The sequence below is a fragment of the Elgaria multicarinata genome, chromosome 15, assembly GCF_023053635.1.
Source record: "Elgaria multicarinata webbii isolate HBS135686 ecotype San Diego chromosome 15, rElgMul1.1.pri, whole genome shotgun sequence".
Lineage (NCBI taxonomy): Eukaryota > Metazoa > Chordata > Lepidosauria > Squamata > Anguidae > Elgaria > Elgaria multicarinata.
Genome location: NC_086185.1, coordinates 23,936,590 through 23,954,290, shown reverse-complemented (window position 1 = coordinate 23,954,290; position 17,701 = coordinate 23,936,590).

Genomic DNA, 17,701 nt, shown 5'->3' with positions numbered 1-17,701 from the left:
AAATGCTTGCTGTTGGGGAGTTCCCCTTTCCCACTCCACATCCTGCCTATGTCGCATTGGTTCTGCAACTGTAGCCAAATGAGGGCAAAACTTGGCTAGAAAATTGATCATTCCACTGATGCGTTGCACTGCTTTTACATCTACTGGGGCTGGCATGTCTCGGATTGCCTCAATCTTGCGGGGGTCTGCTTTCAGTCCCTCTGCTGTTAGGACATGTCCAATATATGTCACCTCTTTCTGTTTCAGTCACACCTTTTCAGCATTCAGTTTAATGGTTTTTTTCCCTTTGCATTGCTGTAGAAAGGCTTGTAATTTCTTATCATGGTCCTGCTCAGCTTCTGAGTCATTAGACCCTTTGCCTATTATGAGTGTATCATCTGCTATTATTTTCACCCGAGGAAGTCCTTCCAGTGCCTGGGATACAGTCTCCTCTGAAACAGTTTGAAAGCTGGACTGGTTCCTATTGGCATTCGAAGCCATCTGCATCGACCAAAGGGTGTTGCAAAAGCAGTAAGCATACTGGACTCCTCATCCAATCTAACATGCCAAAATCCATTCTTTACATCACAGACTGTGAAGATTCAAGCTTTTGAAAGTTCAGGCAACACATTGTCTATTGTTGGTAGTGGGTAGTGACATCTCTTTAGTGGCTTTGGGTCAATGAAAATGCAAAGTTTGCCTGATGGCTTTTTTTATCACTAGCATGATGCTTACCCAGGAAGTATTAGTTTCTACTGGTGCTATGATGTCTCTGCTTTGCCATTTTTCAAGTTGCTCTTGTTCTGGATGGTAAAGGGAAGCAGGCAGTTTTCTTTATGGCAGGCATACTGGTTCCACTGCTGTGTCTACCTCAAGTCACAGCTCACCTTCCAGGCAACCTTCACCCCTGAAAACATCCCCATAGGATTTTAAAATTCTTTCCATTGTCCATGGGTGAGCCCTTTTTGCTTCCTCAACTGGAGCTATAAAATTCTGGTGCTGGACCTTGATCCCATTCATGGCCTTTATAGAAGTGTACCCCAACAAGGGTTTATACTTGTCTCCTTCCACAACCACAAAAGTCAGCTGGTACCTCTTCTCATTTGGGGGGTTAGTTATTATAATGTTGCATTTTCCTATAGGCTGCATTGGGCTGTCATTGCACATAATTAATGTGTGTCTGCTGTGTTTGATAGGTGTGTTGGGTACCAATTCATTTTGTGGGATCACATTGCAAGAGGCCCCACTATCTAGCTGGAAACACACTGGCTGTTGTCCGACTAGCATTGTTGCATAGACTGTAGCTTGTGATGTGGCTTTTTTCTTTTGTGATCCAACAGCCCGCACCTGACATTTTTGCAGACTCAGGGAGAGGGCCATTATGTCATCACTACTGTCTGATGTGCCACCATCTTCCTCGACAAGTCTGACTGTGTCTCTAGTGGGCTTCCTTTTGCTTTTGCACATACTGCTCAAGTGATTCAGTTTGCCGCATTCCTTGCAGCGCTGTCCTAATGCTGAACACTTTTCCTTTATTCTCTCGTGCTGCCTCCCACAGTAAATGCATCTCACACTGGAGTGTAGGGTAATTGCTTTTTTCTTCAACTGTTGACTCACTGCATGTATTTCAGAATGTGCAGGACTTCCCAGGGCCTTCACTCTTTCTCGTGAGGCTTCTGCTGTACGCCCCACATCTAAGCATCGATCTAGTTTGAGATCAGCGTCTCTGAGAAGTCACTCTCGCAGAGAGTGGTCCCAAGTGCCACAGACTATCCTATCCCTAATCAAAGAATCCGTTAAGTATCCAAAATTGCAAGTTGCAGCCAGTGTGCGCAAGGCAGTGACATAGGAGTCAATGCTTTCACCTTCTGATTGCTCTCTGGTGAAAAATTTGTGCCGCTCAGCTGTTTCATTTGGGGGAACAATAGACATCTAGGGCTTCCAGAACTGCTGTCAGGGTAGAATCTGTGTTCAGCTTTAGAGTGGTGTGCACCTCTCTGCCCTGTTCCCCAAAGAGATAAAACAAAAGCTTTGCTTTCCTTGTTGTGTCCTCTTCTTCCACAGTCAAATCTGTGTACAGCTTGGACTCTTCCTCCCATCGGCCTCAGCGCTGAGCAAGGTTGCTATCTGCAATATCTAGAGGTGCAGGAGGCTTCAGACCAAATTCCATAGCTTCAGGCTTCTAATTGCTATATTTTTGAGAATTTAAAGTTTATCCGCTGCCACCATGTTTAAGTGGTAAATAGAAGGATGGAACAACAGCTAGGCCTATAACTAATGCTTTATTGAAACTGAAAGTAGAAGCCCTCATAAGGTTGAGTGGTGTTCCCTTGAATAGTTTCCCCCAGGGAACCTGTTTTCCTTGACTTCAGTTCCACTAATCATGTTACACCCTTAGGACAAACGAGACCAAAGTGGAGATGTTTGGCCATAATGCACAGCACCATGTTTGGTGAAAACCAAACACAGCATATCAGCACAAACACCCCATATACCAACTGTCAAGCACGGTGGTGGAGGGATGATGATTTGGGCTTGTTTTGCAGCCACAGGACCTGGGAACCTTGCAGTCATTGAGTCGACCATGAACTCCTCTGTATACCAAAGTATTCTAGAGTCAAATGTGAGCCCATCAGTCCGACAGCTAAAGCTTGGCCGAAATTGGGTCATGCAACAGGACAATGATCCCAAGCACACCAGCAAATCTACAACAGAATGGCTGAAAAAGAAAGAATCAAGGTGTTGCAATGGCCCAGTCAAAGTCCAGACCTCAACCCAATTGAAATGCTGTGGTGGGACCTTCAGAGCGCTGTGCATAAACAACTGCCCTCAAATCTCAATGAACTGAAGCAACGTTGTAAAGAAGAGTGGGCCAAAATTCCTCCACAACGATGTGAAAGACTGATAAAGTCATACAGAAAACGATTACTTCAAGTTATTGCTGCTAAAGGTGGTTCTACAAGCTATTGAATCATAAGGTGTACTTACTTTTTCACACATGGCTTCTCCATTTTGGCTTTATTTCTGTTAAATAAATCATGACACGGTGTAACATGTCATGTGTTGTTGTTCATCTGAGGTTGTATTTACCTAATTATTAGACCTGCTAAGGAACAGATGATTGTTATTATGTCCTGATATGTAAAATCATACAATTCCAAGAGGGTATACTTTCTTTTTCACACGACTGTAGTTTCCAATATAAATGTATAAACTAGGGCTGTGCACAGATCCCCCGATCCACTTTGTGGTCCGATCCGCCTTGACTTCCATGGGATGTTGTTGTGGGCAAGGAAAGCAGCAAAATCCTGTGGCAGAATATTAGCCCCTGCTCCCCCTCTGCTTATTCTGTTTTCTTCCATGGTGAAGGGAAAAGAGTTACAGGAAATGGGGGGGGGCTTTTGCGGGAGGGTGTCTCATTGCCTCCCAGAAACAGTCTCCCCCTCTTTGTTTTTGGGAACCACGAATGGACGAGGCAGCTGATTGGTGCAAACTTGGGAAATTGGCCAATCATGTTGTCGTACCTTCAAAGCTCCACCCACATCTAAAAATCTGAGTTACCTCCCCCAAAGACACATAGCCATAAAGCAGTGGAGAGTCGGACCTTATCTAAAAGTCGAGTTAAATAGCAAATGCAAAGAAGCGCATTATAGAGTTAAATCCTGGCGCAGCAGTGTATGCACGGCTGCATGATGTAACCTGAAATGTGAATACGCGCATTTAAGCAAGCCGTATAGATGGGCCCATGGTCTTCATCAGTGGGAAAAGATTAAACAATTTCTAAACATATTTTTAGCAGGGGCTCACAGAGAAGGACCCCTGAGGATGACCTTAGGATCCAGGCAGGTACATATGGGAGGGGCGTCCCTTCAGATAGCCTGGGCCCAAGCCATTCAGGGCTTTAAATGTTAATACCAGCACCTGGACTGGCAGCCAATGAAGCTGGAAGAGGACTGGCGTAATGTGGTCTCATCGGCCAGTCCCTGTTAATAAACGTGCTGCCGTTTTGTGCCGGTTGAAGTTTCTGGACCGTTTTCAAAGGCAGCCCCACGTATAATGCATTGCAGTAATCCAAAGGAGAGGTTATGAGAGCATGGATAACTGTGGCCTTAGTTAGACCTACCTTTTAATCCATGACGGAGGAGGGAAGATCCCGCGATGTGATTATCGCAAGATCCCTCCTCCGTTTACCCATGAGGCGCGATGACCTCAGGAGGAGAGGCGTTGCACCTGCCATTTTTTAAAGCGACAGGAGCACTGGAGTGCCGAAAGTTAAGGTTTTTTTTTTTTTTTTTTTTTTTAAACACTTTAATTTCCCCGCTCCTCCCACCCTACCCCTGAGGAGTGGTGCTCCCTGTGCGTGGCTCCCGGCTCCGCACAAGGAATTGCGCAGAACCGGGTCAACCTGTGGCAAGGGAGGTATTCTTTTAAATGCTCTGCTTTCCCCCTCCTCTCCTCTCCTGTGTTGAGAGTAAATAAGCATCCTCTCCCAGCTCTGCTGCCTCCTTACTTTCCCCCACTTGTTCCTCCCCTTCCCACGCTCTCCTCCCCTGGAGCGAGGAGAGTCCTCGGCGGGCCAGCTGCTCCTCTCTTCTCCCACTGAGCACCAGTCTCCTATGGCTTTGCTGAGCTGGGAAGCACAAGGAGCGAGCGCTGTTGTACGTGTGCAATTGCAAAGTGTGTATAAGGCAGAACACGTATCCCGTGTGTGTGTGTGTGTGTGTGTGTGAGAGAGAGAGAGAGAGAGAGAGAGAGAGAGAGAGGCTTGACGGTGTGTGTGAGCGAGCAGTTTTAGTCATCCCTCCTCCATTGCGGATGTCGTGGGCTGTAGCTGCTCAAGCGTCCCCAAGGAGTCAAAAACAAGGAAAGTTCCTAGGCCAATCCACAAAGCTTTACTGCAAACAATTAACACTTCTGAAACACAAACTAGGCACCTTTATGGGAAAATCCCCCCTAGGCAAAACTATGCAGACTAAGCAAAACAATTGACGGTTCAAAGGAAAGAAAAAGGCTTTTCAAATGTCCAAATCTTCAAGGTGGTCAAAGTGGAGGAGGAGGCATAGCTGCCTTCTCAAGCAACCTGTCCCACTGTCTCTTTGCTGCTAATCTCTCGCTGAATTTTTTAACTTCCAGGGATTCCTAGCATCCAGTAATGTTTTGGAATGATCACTACTGGAAGTTGACTCCCTACCTCCTGAGAGCATAGGATCGAGGCTCTCCGTGGGAACTACCCCCCCACACACACACACACACACATTTGCTCGGAATCTTCTGAATCAGAATCTGTTTCTGATTGATTTCCTGGGTCACCTGCTCCCAACACCGGAGCAGCAGGGGCGTACATGACAGCGGATGTGCGCAGCATCAAGCACACTCAATAAAAATATAAATCGCTTTTGCTGCTGCACTATGACGCTCATTGACTAATTCGAAATAGCTAAAAATTGGGTTAAAATTTAATGAGAAGCAATCCAGGTGTGGTATAGATGAGGGCCTGCTAATAGACAGCTATCAGCCAATGAAGGAAGGAGGAACCAGAAGAGCTGATGAAGTGGCCAACTTCCCTTCCTTCCTCTGCTGCACCCTGGTGGAATTGCTGCCTGACCATGGAGGGAGAGGAAACAGGATATCAAAATACTCTGAAAAACAGGAATTAGCCAACAAATATCAGCAAGAGTGAAAACCCAGAGTAAGGGTTACAGGAGGAAAGAAATGTGCTCAGGACAACTATAAGCAGAGACTGACATCTAGTGGTCGAATAAATTGCAATAGTTAAAAACTAAAAAAATGACTCAATGCATTTCTTTAAACATCAGAGGGGAGGAGGGTGCATAAAAAGAGCTCGAATGTTTAAACTAATAACAGAGATGAAACCAGAGATATTGTTTTTACAAGAATTACATAAGATAAACAGTGGAATACTAGGCAGCAGGCAATGGGGCCTTAAATTTGTGGCTGCAGGATAGAGAAGAGTAAGAGGAGTAGGAATATTAATTAACAAGGAAATAAGCCTCCAACAAAAAAGAACATTGAAAGATAAAAATGGAAGATATATATTTGTAGAAGGGGTATATAATGATAAAGCGTAGGGCTGAGAGATCTGCTTCTCTTCAGTTCGGAGAAGCAATAGTGAAGCGGTGGGCTTTGCCTCCATTATAAGCGGAGGAGAAGCGAGTCGGGGGGGGCTAGCGAAGCATTGCGAAGAGAAGTGGCCACAAGCGAATCGATCCTCTTTTTGCGAAGCACAACACCTAACATTTTGGATATTTTTTCCCATAGGATTGCATTGCGGAAAAGATTAGTGTATAACTTTTTTGCTTTGAAACCCACATCCTTGAAACTTGCTGTGCTTAGAGAGTGGTGGTTGGGGGTCATTTGTGGAGATGTTCAGACATTTTCATCCTCCGGTTTGCTTGCTATTAATTTGTTTAGAATGGCTTAAAGCGGGAGGGGGTAAGGAGAAGCGATGAGAGGCAGATTCAACTCCCAAATGTGATCACTTGATGAAGCATCCTCCAATCCCAATGTTGGGGGGGGGGGGATAAGCAAAACGGGATACTTAGTAACTTGGGATACTGGGTAACTTTTCTTTCTTTGTCTGAATGGACTTTTTCCAGTGTTTTTGAAGCAGTAGCCCCACCAAATGCACAAACACAGCCTTAAATCATATACTAAGTAAATAAATAACAGATAGGAAACACAGCACTGCTACCCACCCTAACCTTGGTGAACAACTGAATAGATGTGGTGCAAAGGGATGAGATCCATAGGGAATGTGGACATGCCCAGTGCACACTCCTGCCCTTGGAGGGTCATCAGAACCCTCCAAAGGTTAGCCAGTGAAGCTATGATGCTTCTCATGAGTTGAAGTGTGCGGTAGCTTCTGAAAGACTGGTACCTAGACATGACCAGTCAAATTGGCACAGTTCCCCCTCCCCCTGGGCACGTCCACTTTCTTCTTACTGGTAAAGACGGACATAGCCTTTTTTTTTAAAAAAAAAAATCTTCTTGTTGTGATTCAGCAACACTGCTGCAGTGCTTTTAATTCTACCCCTGCTGTGTTTGTTTGTTTGTTTATTTAATTTATTAAATTTATATACCACCCCCATAGCCCAAGCTCTCCTGGCTTTCCCTCTTCAGCGAAGTCAGGCAGGCTTTCATTGTGGTTCAACTCATTATTAACATTATTATTATTGTTTACTAATGACTGTGTGATCACAGTCCAATCAATCAACTCTGAAGCAAGGAAGACAAAGGTTTACTCTTATCCTTTTAGCCCCCTATTAGTTATGGGATGCAAAAGGCATCTCTCTGTGCTGTTCCCGCCTCACAGGGCTGGTTTGCATTACTGGCTTTGATGGCCTGGATAGTGGAAACAATCCTTGGCTCACTTACTTGTGCCCCCAGAAATGTCTGCTGCATGCCCGCCTTCCCACCTCCACCTGGGTGATGTCGCTGTGGGGTATTATTTTATTTATTTATTTATTTATTTATCATATTTATACCCCGCTCCTCGGAGCAGCTTACACTTAGCAAAAAAGACAGTCCCTGCCCTCAGGCTTACAGTCTAATAAAGACATGACACACAAGGAAAAGGAGTCCAGGAGGGAAGAGGTAAAGAGAGAGAGAGACAGAGAGAGATTAAGTGGACTGGGAACAAGGCTGATGGGATTGTCCTGCTCCCGAAGGAGGGGAGTCCAACAGGAGCAGGCCGTGATGTTTCTTCTGCCTGCTCCTTTCCCCTTGGTCCTTTTTCTTCCCCACAGGGCCAAGATGACAGTTTGCCCTGTGGGGATGGGGGAAGAGTCCAACAGGAGCAGGCCGTGATGTTTCTTCCGCCTGCTCCTGTCCCCTTGGTCCTTCTTCTTGGGATCTTCTGCCTGGGACTTACTACCACAAGATGTAGTGATGGGCACCAATTTGGGTGGCTTTAAAAGATCTGCTTGTGGTGTCCCACTGGGGCATTTGGTTGGCTGCTGTGTGAACAGAATGCACTTGGATGGAGCAACTTTAAGGTCCTTTAGCTCTTCCTTCAGATGGCTTTTGATCTTTAAACTTGACTTGGACTGGACAGTCCTTCAGAAATACAGGACACCTTAAAATAGAGGATGGTCCTCTGGCAGACTTCAAATAGAGGATTGTCCTCTGTAAAAAGGGACATGACCACCCTACTGAACATTAAATGTGAAAACACCCCCAGGGATCCATCCATGCTTGGGATTTCCAGCTCCCCAGGGGGATGGGATGGCTGTATGTAAATTCCCCTCCTCACCCAGAGGAAGTGATGCTGATGCTGAAACTTTCCCTCAGGGCCTGTCTGCCTTTGAGCAGGTGGGGTGGGAGGGGACTCCTGGCTGTGAAAAAGTGCTAGTGAGCTAGTGGGATCATCTCGCCCTGTGGCAGCAATGGAGAAATCTCCCCTCTCTGGGGCTGTGGCTGAGGAACTTCCTCTCCATTCTGCAACCAGCGGTGACTCTTTTCCGCTGTGAAAGTCCCCAGCAAGACTTCCTGGTTCTGCCGGGCCATGTGAGTATAGAGAGAGAGAGAAAGAAAGAGACTCAGTTGCTGGTCTCCTGAATCTGAGAGCTGGCTGAGTCCCCTTCGAAAAGCATTTCACCTCTTGCCATGGAGACAGATCCTTTACCGGGGCTCCAGCAGGGCAAAGCAGACTCCATGGCTGATCTGGAGACCCAGTTTGTCCTCGTGGACCTTGTCCTGGACTCAGAAGACCAATCTCCCCGTGGGCTGGATGCTGCTGTGACTTTTCCAAGGTGGGTCAAGGGATGCCTTCTTGGATGAAGGGGTTATCAGAGGAGGTTAGCGAGAGAGCGCTCTTTTGTCCTTGGGTATATTGAGGATCTACCCTAGAAGTCCCCAACTGGACCACTATGTAGACATGACAATCTCTCCGTCACTCTCTCAGCCTCTCTGTTTTCTAAACTGGGGACTGGCTGGACACAGCAAAGAGATGGAGGTTCCAGCATTTCACAAAGACAGCCCTCTGAAGCCCTATCCTTTAAGATGCCTGCAGTGGTTGCTGGAGGCGCATCTTTAGGTGTGCTGGTGTTTCAGCAGCAACAGCCAGTGGGCTCCAATGGAGAGATGCAGCGGGACTCCGCTGCGTTCACATCCCCACTCTGCCAAACAGCTCACTGCGTGGGTCTTGAGCCGGTTGCTTATAGGACGGGTTCTCTTGATTTGCCTAGCTAATTAAAACAGATGTTACTATTCTGGGAGGTGGAGGAGGTAGGCAAATGGCATGACTTTTCCCCAGGAAAGGTTTGAGGGGGCTCAGGGCAGCCAGTGTCTTTCAGAATGAGTTTGCACCCTTTTATGGAAAGTCTAGCCTGGGAGAGCAAGGTTGGGAAATCCCGGGGACAAATCAGGGAAACTGAAACAAGGTGATGTCATTCTGCCCATGGTTGATTTCAGTGCGGCTCAAGGCAGGCTTTGCATGAGGTCTCTTCTTTCTGAGAGTGTGTTTTTAGTCACCCTGGTTAGACTTTGGCTATTAGGCACAGGACTCAATAAGCACCTGCCTCTTAAATACGCTTTGACACACACACAGGCCTCCCACTCCTAGGCAGGAGTTGCTCCAAGAGCACGAGAGACCTTCCATGCCAGAGAGGAGCGACTCCGAGGAAATAATCACCTACATCTCTGAAAACATGACCGTGACCTCGGCCGATGAGGAGAAGCTGCTCCTGTTGAACAAGAACACGGAACTCCGGCGGATCAACAAGGAGGTGGGTGTGTTCAGGCAGGTGAGGAGAACCCAAGCTCCTGAGCAATGGGGCCAGGGTACCCGAGCTGTGGGGAGATGTACTGGAGCCAGCTGAAAAGGTCTGGGCAGGTTTGGGGCTGAGTAATAGGAGGCCTGGGGCAAGGACCAAAAGTCCAGATAGACCAGTGTAATGCCGCTCACCCACCCACCTTGGTCTTCCTTTATTTCTTACTATAAATCAAAGGATCCCAGTCAAGGGACAGATCATCAGAATGCACAGGCTCTGTGACTCACTGACCCTCTTCTGGCCTCACAGCCACCAGCCCAGGACTCTCTATTCACCCTTGTCCTTCACCGCTGCCACCATAGAACACTGTACCGTACCTCAGGTACTTCAAGAATCCAATCCAGTTTTATAAAATGGTCCAGCTCCAGCTGAGAGCCCCCTCCCTCCTGCTACCCACTGTCTCTGCAGAGGCCACCAGAGAGGGAGGAAGCAGCAGCCAGGCACCTCTCCACCATGCCTGGGTCCAGCTCCAGCTGAGAGCCCCCTCCCTCCTGCCACCAACTGTCTCTGCAGAGGCCACCAGTGAGGGAGGAAGCAGCAGCCAGGCACCTCTCCACCGTGCCTGGGTCCAGCTCCAGCTGAGAGCCCCCTCCCTCCTGCTGTCAACTGTCTCTGCAGAGGCCACCAGTGAGGGAGGAAGCAGCAGCCAGGCACCTCTCCATCGTGCCTGGGTCCAGCTCCAGCTGAGAGCCCCCTCCCTCCTGCTACCAACTGTCTCTGCAGAGGCCAGCAGTGAGGGAGGAAGCAGCAGCCAGGCACCTCTCCACCGTGCCTGGGTCCAGCTCCAGCTGAGAGCCCCCTCCCTCCTGCTGTCAACTGTAACTGCTGAACTTTGCAACTAAGATTGTAGTGCCTGAATTTGCTTTCCTTTTCCCCCTCCTCCTCCTCCTCCCTCCCAATCCCCTTTCCTTTTGTGTCATGTCTTTTAGATTGTAAGCCTGTGGGCAGGGACTGTCAAGAAATACTTTTGTAAGCCGCCGTGAGAGCCTTTTTTGGCTGAATGGCGGCATAAAAATCCTTAAATAAATAAAATAAATAAATAAATAAAAAACAGAATAGCTTTGATTTAAGAAAAGGAAGTTCATGCAGTTTACAAAGCTTATGGTTTCATCAGTTTCAATACTTACTGGTTTCAATACAGTTTCATATGTATCCCTGCCTACACTACCCACTAGGCTACACTCTCTCCTCCCAGTCATTCTGTTCCCAAAATAATAAAAGACATTGTTCCTACTCTTTCTCTAGATCCTCTCACAGACAAACCCTAACTTAGGGTGACCCTATGAAAAGGTGGACAGGGCTCCTGCATCTTTAACAGTTGCATAGAAAAGGGAATTTCAGCAGGCGTCATTTGTAGATATGGAGAACCTGGTAAATTCCCTCTTCATCGCAACAGTTAAAGGTGTAGGAGCTATTCCAGAGTGACAAGATTTAAAAGAGGGCAGGGCACCTGCAGCTTTAACTGCTGTGATGAAGAGGAAATTTGACCAGGAAATTTCTCCATGTATACAAATGACACTTGCTGAAATTTCCTTTTAAACTGTTAAAGATACAGGATCCCTGTCCTCCTTTTCATATGGTCACCCTAAGGTTGGCTCATTGGAGGGCAGGGGGAGACTGCTGAGTGCGTTTTGTCCAAGGGCCCTCAAAATCCTGGAGCCAGGCTGAAATAAGCGCATAGAAGGACAGACTGGGTTGGACTTGATGGCCTTATAGGCCCCTTCCAACTCTACTATTCAGTGATACGTGAACCATGATTGCACACTAACATGCATTTGAAACAGGCATCCCTCCAGTTGCTCCTGCTGAGCCCCACCACCAAATTGGCGAATAGGGACAAAACAGAGGCGGCCGTTCACCAGAAACCAGTGCTAGAAAGCTGGAGCACCCTCTACTAAGCCAGGCAGGTGGGAGTGCACGGATGGTGTGCAGCAGCGGACCCGGACTCACCGCAGCTGCTGGGTGCCCCCCCCACCACCACCTCGCACATCCCTTCCGTCCTCCAAAGGGTTCGGAGGCGAAGCAGGAGCAGACAGGGCCCTTGTTGCCATAAAGCCTGCTTTAAGAACTGCAGCGGCTTCCCTCGCCAAAGCCACTCCCACCCTGCCCTGGGCAGATCTGCTGCAGCGCCTCACCAGGCTCCTTTTTTCCACCTCCTGCAGCTGATGAAGCTCAACCAGGACTGGGGCTGCATCTACCATACCACCAGCCAGGGGCTGCAGCACAAAGTGGAGGCCCTGAAGGAGGAGGTGGCCGCCTTCAGAATGCAAGTCCAGAAGCTCTCTGCAAAGCTGGAGCATGAGCAGGTGAGCATGCGGGGGCCTGCTGGGGCAGATCAACAGGCCACCAACAGCACCACCCGCTGTTCGGAGCAAAGAGTGCAGTTCCTGAGAGGCAGACAAAGGGGTGGAGGATGGAGGCGCTGCAGTGAAGAAAAGGGGAGCGAGGAGGAAATGGAACCATCCTTGTTTGGTGCAGGAGGGAGGTGAGGATTTGTACCTTGGGTGCACATGGAATGGGCCGTTTAAAGGATGCTGAGCCAGAAAACCAAGGGTGGTGTCATGATCAGGCCTGTTCCCCTTAGTGTGGGGGAAGGACTTTCAGGCTATCAATCAGAATCAGAATCTGAACCAGAAGAAACAGGGCTAGAAATGTACCAGCCTACACAGGAAGCAGGGGAGGTGATTCCTTCAGGCTCTTCACCCGCCAGGGAAGAATCTTCACCCGACCTTATCAGTTAAAACGTTAGCAACTCAGAGTCTGTGGGAACTCAGCAATCCTCAAAAGGGGAAGGGGCTTCAGAGTTGACTGATCCCAGAGTCCGCTGCAGATTCAGACAGGCGGAGCTAAAAGCAGGCGAGAGGCGATCAGCTCAGCTAGATTCTGGTCAAAGGAAGGAATCCTACCTGAAGTTAAAGGGACTCTGGGAAAAGACCTTCCCTTTTGCTGAAAGGACAATGGTCTCAGTTAGTTGAGTTTTAGGCTAGAGGAAAGATCCTAGTGTTTAACCTCTCTTCAGGTGCGAAGAGATTATATTTGCCGAATAAAGTTTTGTGGATTACTTGGCAGACCTCTTTATTGTCTTGCACGGCAGCGGGAGGGCTTGGAAACATGACAGGTGGAGGATGGGCTGAACCAGGAACCAGCCCAGCCTTTGATTGCTGGGGTCCTCCTGGTCATGCATTCAGGGACTTTTTCCTTTTCCCCACTGCAGAGCAAGAGGGAATATTATGAGCAGAGCCTCTTCCAGGAGCTGAAACGGAGTCAGGCCTTGCAGGAGTATATGAGGCAGCTTGAAGGCCAACAGCTTCGTGGCCAGGAGGCCCAGCCAGCTCCAGTGAGTCCCAGGCGAGCCGCCTTCCCATCCCTTACCTGGAAGGTCTGCTCTGCCCTTGCAAGTGGAGGCGCAGTGACGTTTAGTAAGAACATAAGAAGAGCCCTGCTGGATCAGACCAAAAGTCTATCTAGTCTGTTCACACAGTGGCCGACCAGCTGCCCACGGAAAACTCACAAGCAGGACAAAAGTGCAGCAGCACCCTCCCACCCATGTTCCCCATCAACTGGGGTACATAGGCTTCCTGCCTCTGATATGGGAGGTAGCACATAGCCATCAGGACTAGTAGCCATTGATCCCCTTCTCCTCCTGCCCAAGGTATTGTCTAACCCCTTTTTTAAAGCCATCCAAATTGGTGGCCATCACTACATCTCGTGGTAGTGAATTCCATAGTTTAACGTTGTGCTGTGCGAAGAAGCCCTTCCTTTTATCTGGCCTGAATCCCCCACCATTCAGTTTCATGGGATGTGGCCCCATTGGGAGAAAGAGAGAAATGTCCCCCTATCCACATTGTCCATGCCGTGCATAATTTTGTACACATCTGTCACATCTCCCCTTTCTAAGCTAAACAATTACAACTGCGGTGAGGTTCCCTAACAGGAGAATTCTATGCAAGCTTCTCAAGAAAGAGGCAACCCTCAGGCCTGATGGGAGGAAACCTTCACTGAGCCGGACGTGTTTCAAATAGAATTCTTCTTCAGGGGCACTCAGGCACATCCCTTGTCAGTCTTTGGACACCAAAGAGAAAGGAAAGGAACCTCTCATGCAAGCACTTGAGTCATTGCTGACTCCTAGAGGGACGCCTGCTTTCGCTGACGTTTTCTTGGCAGACTTTGTAGCGGGGTGGTTTGCCATTGCCTTCCCCAGTCGCAGTTCCCTTTCCCCCAGCTAGTTGGGTACTCATTTTACCGACCTCGGAAGGCTGGAAGGCTGACTGAGAACCAGCTTCCGCTGGGATCGAACTCAGGCCGTGGGGAGAGCTTCGGCTGCAGTAACTGCCACTTACCACTCTGCGCCACACGAGGCCACACCAAACCGTTGTGCAAAATCATGCCAATGCACTCAAACCTCCCCCCTGAGGCTAACCGGTCCGTGGGGCATGAGAGACTCTCTCCCCACTCATGCCTACTGCATGTTCATTCTGCCTTTCTCTCTGGGTGCAATCCCCCTGCCTCATTCACAGCATTTTACTAGGGTGGGAGGGAGTCTTTAGCAGCTATAACTTCCCCTCCCCACCCAAAACAAAAACACAGTTGCAATGAAACTTACTTAAAACTGCTCAGGGGTAAAGGGTATGTAGGAGCAGCAGCAGCTCAGTATCAGGATTAAACCATATCTTGAACGTTTCCTGTCTTCTTCTTTAGGAATCCAAAGTATTTGGGTCCCTCCCCTGGGAGGAATTCACAGCCCCCCAGCATCTGCTTCCCAGAAAGAGCTCAAAGGAAAATGTAACAGAGCAGCACAAAGCTCCGTCACCCAAAGTCTGCGGCAGCGAAAGCACCGTGAGCCAATGCCACCCCTGCATCGCCCTGCAGCACCCAGACAGCCTCACGGATGCTGAGAAAGAGGTCACCGATCTCAGAGACCAGCTGAAGGCCCTGAAGTGCCAGGTAAGGAGGTTCAAAGCAGCACTGTTGGTCCCTAACCACAAACTAGTTCTAGCATCTTCACCTCTGCCAGGAGCAAGTCTAACATCGCACGTTCAAAACCACGCCGCTCTAAAATACATTGCTGTGGGGGGGGGATTCACTTCCCTCCGGCTGCTGTGAGGATTGTAGTTAAGTTCAAAGGGAAAAGAAATGTATGAGGACTGATGGCACGATGAGCTTCATCACACCAGGGTTACGCTGTGCAGTCACTGCGAATTGCATGCAAAGGACTCCGAAGTTTTCCAGTTTATAATCTGCTTTGACTGTGAGGTACTCCCATGCATCCTGCTTTCATTGTGCTTCTTAGCCAAAAGGACCGCCCTATTTTAATACCTCTTGAGGAGCGAATCTTTTGCTGTTCTCCGAGCGGCCACTGGGGGCACAGGAGGATGATTTGATATGTTCAAAGTACAAATTAAACAAATGCTTACATCTGCGTAAGTTTTAAAATTGGCACAGTAATAGATATTAAGGAGGGCTTTAGGCATACCAAATTTGAATCGGATTGGGTCATCCGTTGATTTTTTTATGATTTTTTTACATTTCTCTCCCTTAAACCCTTTCCTGGTATGCAAAGGATCTTAGGAGCGCTGCTGCCTGGGGTGTGATTTAGCTAGCAACAACAGCAACAACGACAGCTTTACGCTATGGGGATAATTCAAGGGAAACGGGTACGTGGGATGAAGCCCAATGTCAGCATCCCTACTAATAAAAAAAGTATTGGTGCTGCATCCCTGACTATGCTGCCAACAGCTGCACAGCACCCAAGTTGAGCAGGTGGGGGGTTTCCACCTTGCTGTATCTCCATGCTGCATTAAGCTGTACGTATTGAATTTGTCATGCCCTGTTAGAGAGGCAGGACTGCAGGATCCCTACAAGAGGGAGGGAGAGAGCAAGACAAAGAATATTTCTCCATAAGGCTTTTATTGCACGCATGGGATCGGTCACTCAGGGATGTCGTCAACCTCCAGGGTGTCTCCCGTGCTTTCTGTCCTTTATCCCGCTTTTAGAAAAGATTGGAGATAGTGCAGTAATAAATATAAATCCGCTTTAACGGCCATGTGAAATTGCGCAGTTCTGCTATAACCACAGTGCCATCTAGTGGCTGTAAAATGAAGCATATAGAATTTGCTGAGAAAGGGATTTTTCCAACTCAAAGTACATGTCCACTCATGTAAAGAAGCCAATTTTAATCCCGCAAAGAATCTGGAAGCAGAACCCTGGTAAGGATGCAGGATTTTAACAGAGATGAAACCCTGAGAGACCAACCGAGTGTCAATCCCTGCAAGATGAGCTGCTGGCTAGGACAGAGCTCTCACAGCCCTGGGTGTTTACCATCAAGGACATCAAACATACAGGAGACTCACAAGTGACCCTGCACTGTGTTTTATACAGACAGAAATCTACGCAGCTGAATACAAGGTGGAGCAAAAAGATCGGCAGCGAATCAAGGCAGAGAACTTCAAGTTGCAGAAGAAGCAGGAAGAGATGAGACAGCAGATGGCGTTGCTGGAGGAGCAGGTAGGCTCATCCCTTCCCCTGTGAACCTGTGAGCTGTTGCCACCAGAGAGGCACAACGGTGATCCTCAGCTGGGGAATAAACAGAGTCTTGGCCCAGGGTGGGCAGCAGCTCCAAGAAGAGCTCGCCAAGAACCCAAGAGTGATGGAAAGTCCAGCAGGGTAATGGAAAGTTTCTCTCACCAGAGGCAAAGTTAACAGAAAGAGATGGAGGGGCAACATCAGAAAAGAGATGGTTTCAGGTGTGCTCAGGGCACGGAGAAGGGGGATCCTTGCCTAGCATGCATGGAAGTCTATCCCTGCAGAGCTCAGGGGGGCTACAGTGGACGTGGCTGCCACCCCCTCACCCAAACAGAGCTCTTGTGCGGGAGTGCTGGTGGTGCGACAACCCATTGAGCGATGCCTTGGGTCGCCGAGCAGCCGCCAAACTCCTCTTCTGCCAAACTGTCCACCCAAAGACCAACGCAGGTAGCCAAGACACAAGAACTCTGTGCAAGGAGGGGATGTTCGTGCTTTGGAAGGAGCCCTGCCCTGCCCCATCCTCCCAGGTCCTCCTCAGCACCCTTTTCTCCCGTGTTTTGCCAGGGACTGCAGAATAACCCACTCAGAGCATCAGCAGAGACAACGACCCACCTGAGCCGGTGGGCATGGGGTGGGGATGGAGGGAACAGGCAGCAGCTGAGTTTATTACTCCCCTGCTCCAGTATTCTTGTGCATCGCCTCACATCGCTTTTCCTTCCTGCTTCGTACAGCTAAGGATCTTCGAAGACGACTTCTGGAAGGAACGCTCCGACAAGCAAGTGTTGCAGCGCCTCCTCAAGAGGAACCCCGAAGCCAAGGAGCCCCTCCTGGTACATCGCTGCAATGGCCACGAGAAGCCCTCGGCGCCCACCTCCCCACTGCCCAGGCCCGGCAGCCACTGCCACTGCAGCTGCCACAGTAAGCGTCACACCACGTGCAAGAAGTGTAACACGCCTCCCCATGCCCCCGAAGGGAAGAACTCCCCCTCCCGCAGGGGCTATTAGGACCAAGCGAAACTTCCCAGAGCTGGGAGAAAGCGCCGGAATCTTGCTGCGGAAAGCATCACCTCTGCGTTTGGTATCCCGGCCTTTCTTGGCCCACCAAGAAGGGTTCCTGCAGGAGACGGCACAGCCTCATACAGGGCCTGCAGCTTGGCAGATCCTTGCTGAACAGATCGCCCCTAACTTACAAGAACTACATTCCTCTATTGGCACAAGACCACCTCTTTAATGGCAAGGTGGGCCCAATCCACCCCTCACCGGCCCTCTTACTGGGGCTGCATCGTTGGCCTCATGGAGCTGCCATGTCCGTCCACCAGCAAGAGCTATTGAGTAAGATGGGCTCACAGCGACCCTCCTGTAATCCTGCCCGACGGTCCCAAACAACGCGACTCCTGCCACTTGGCATCA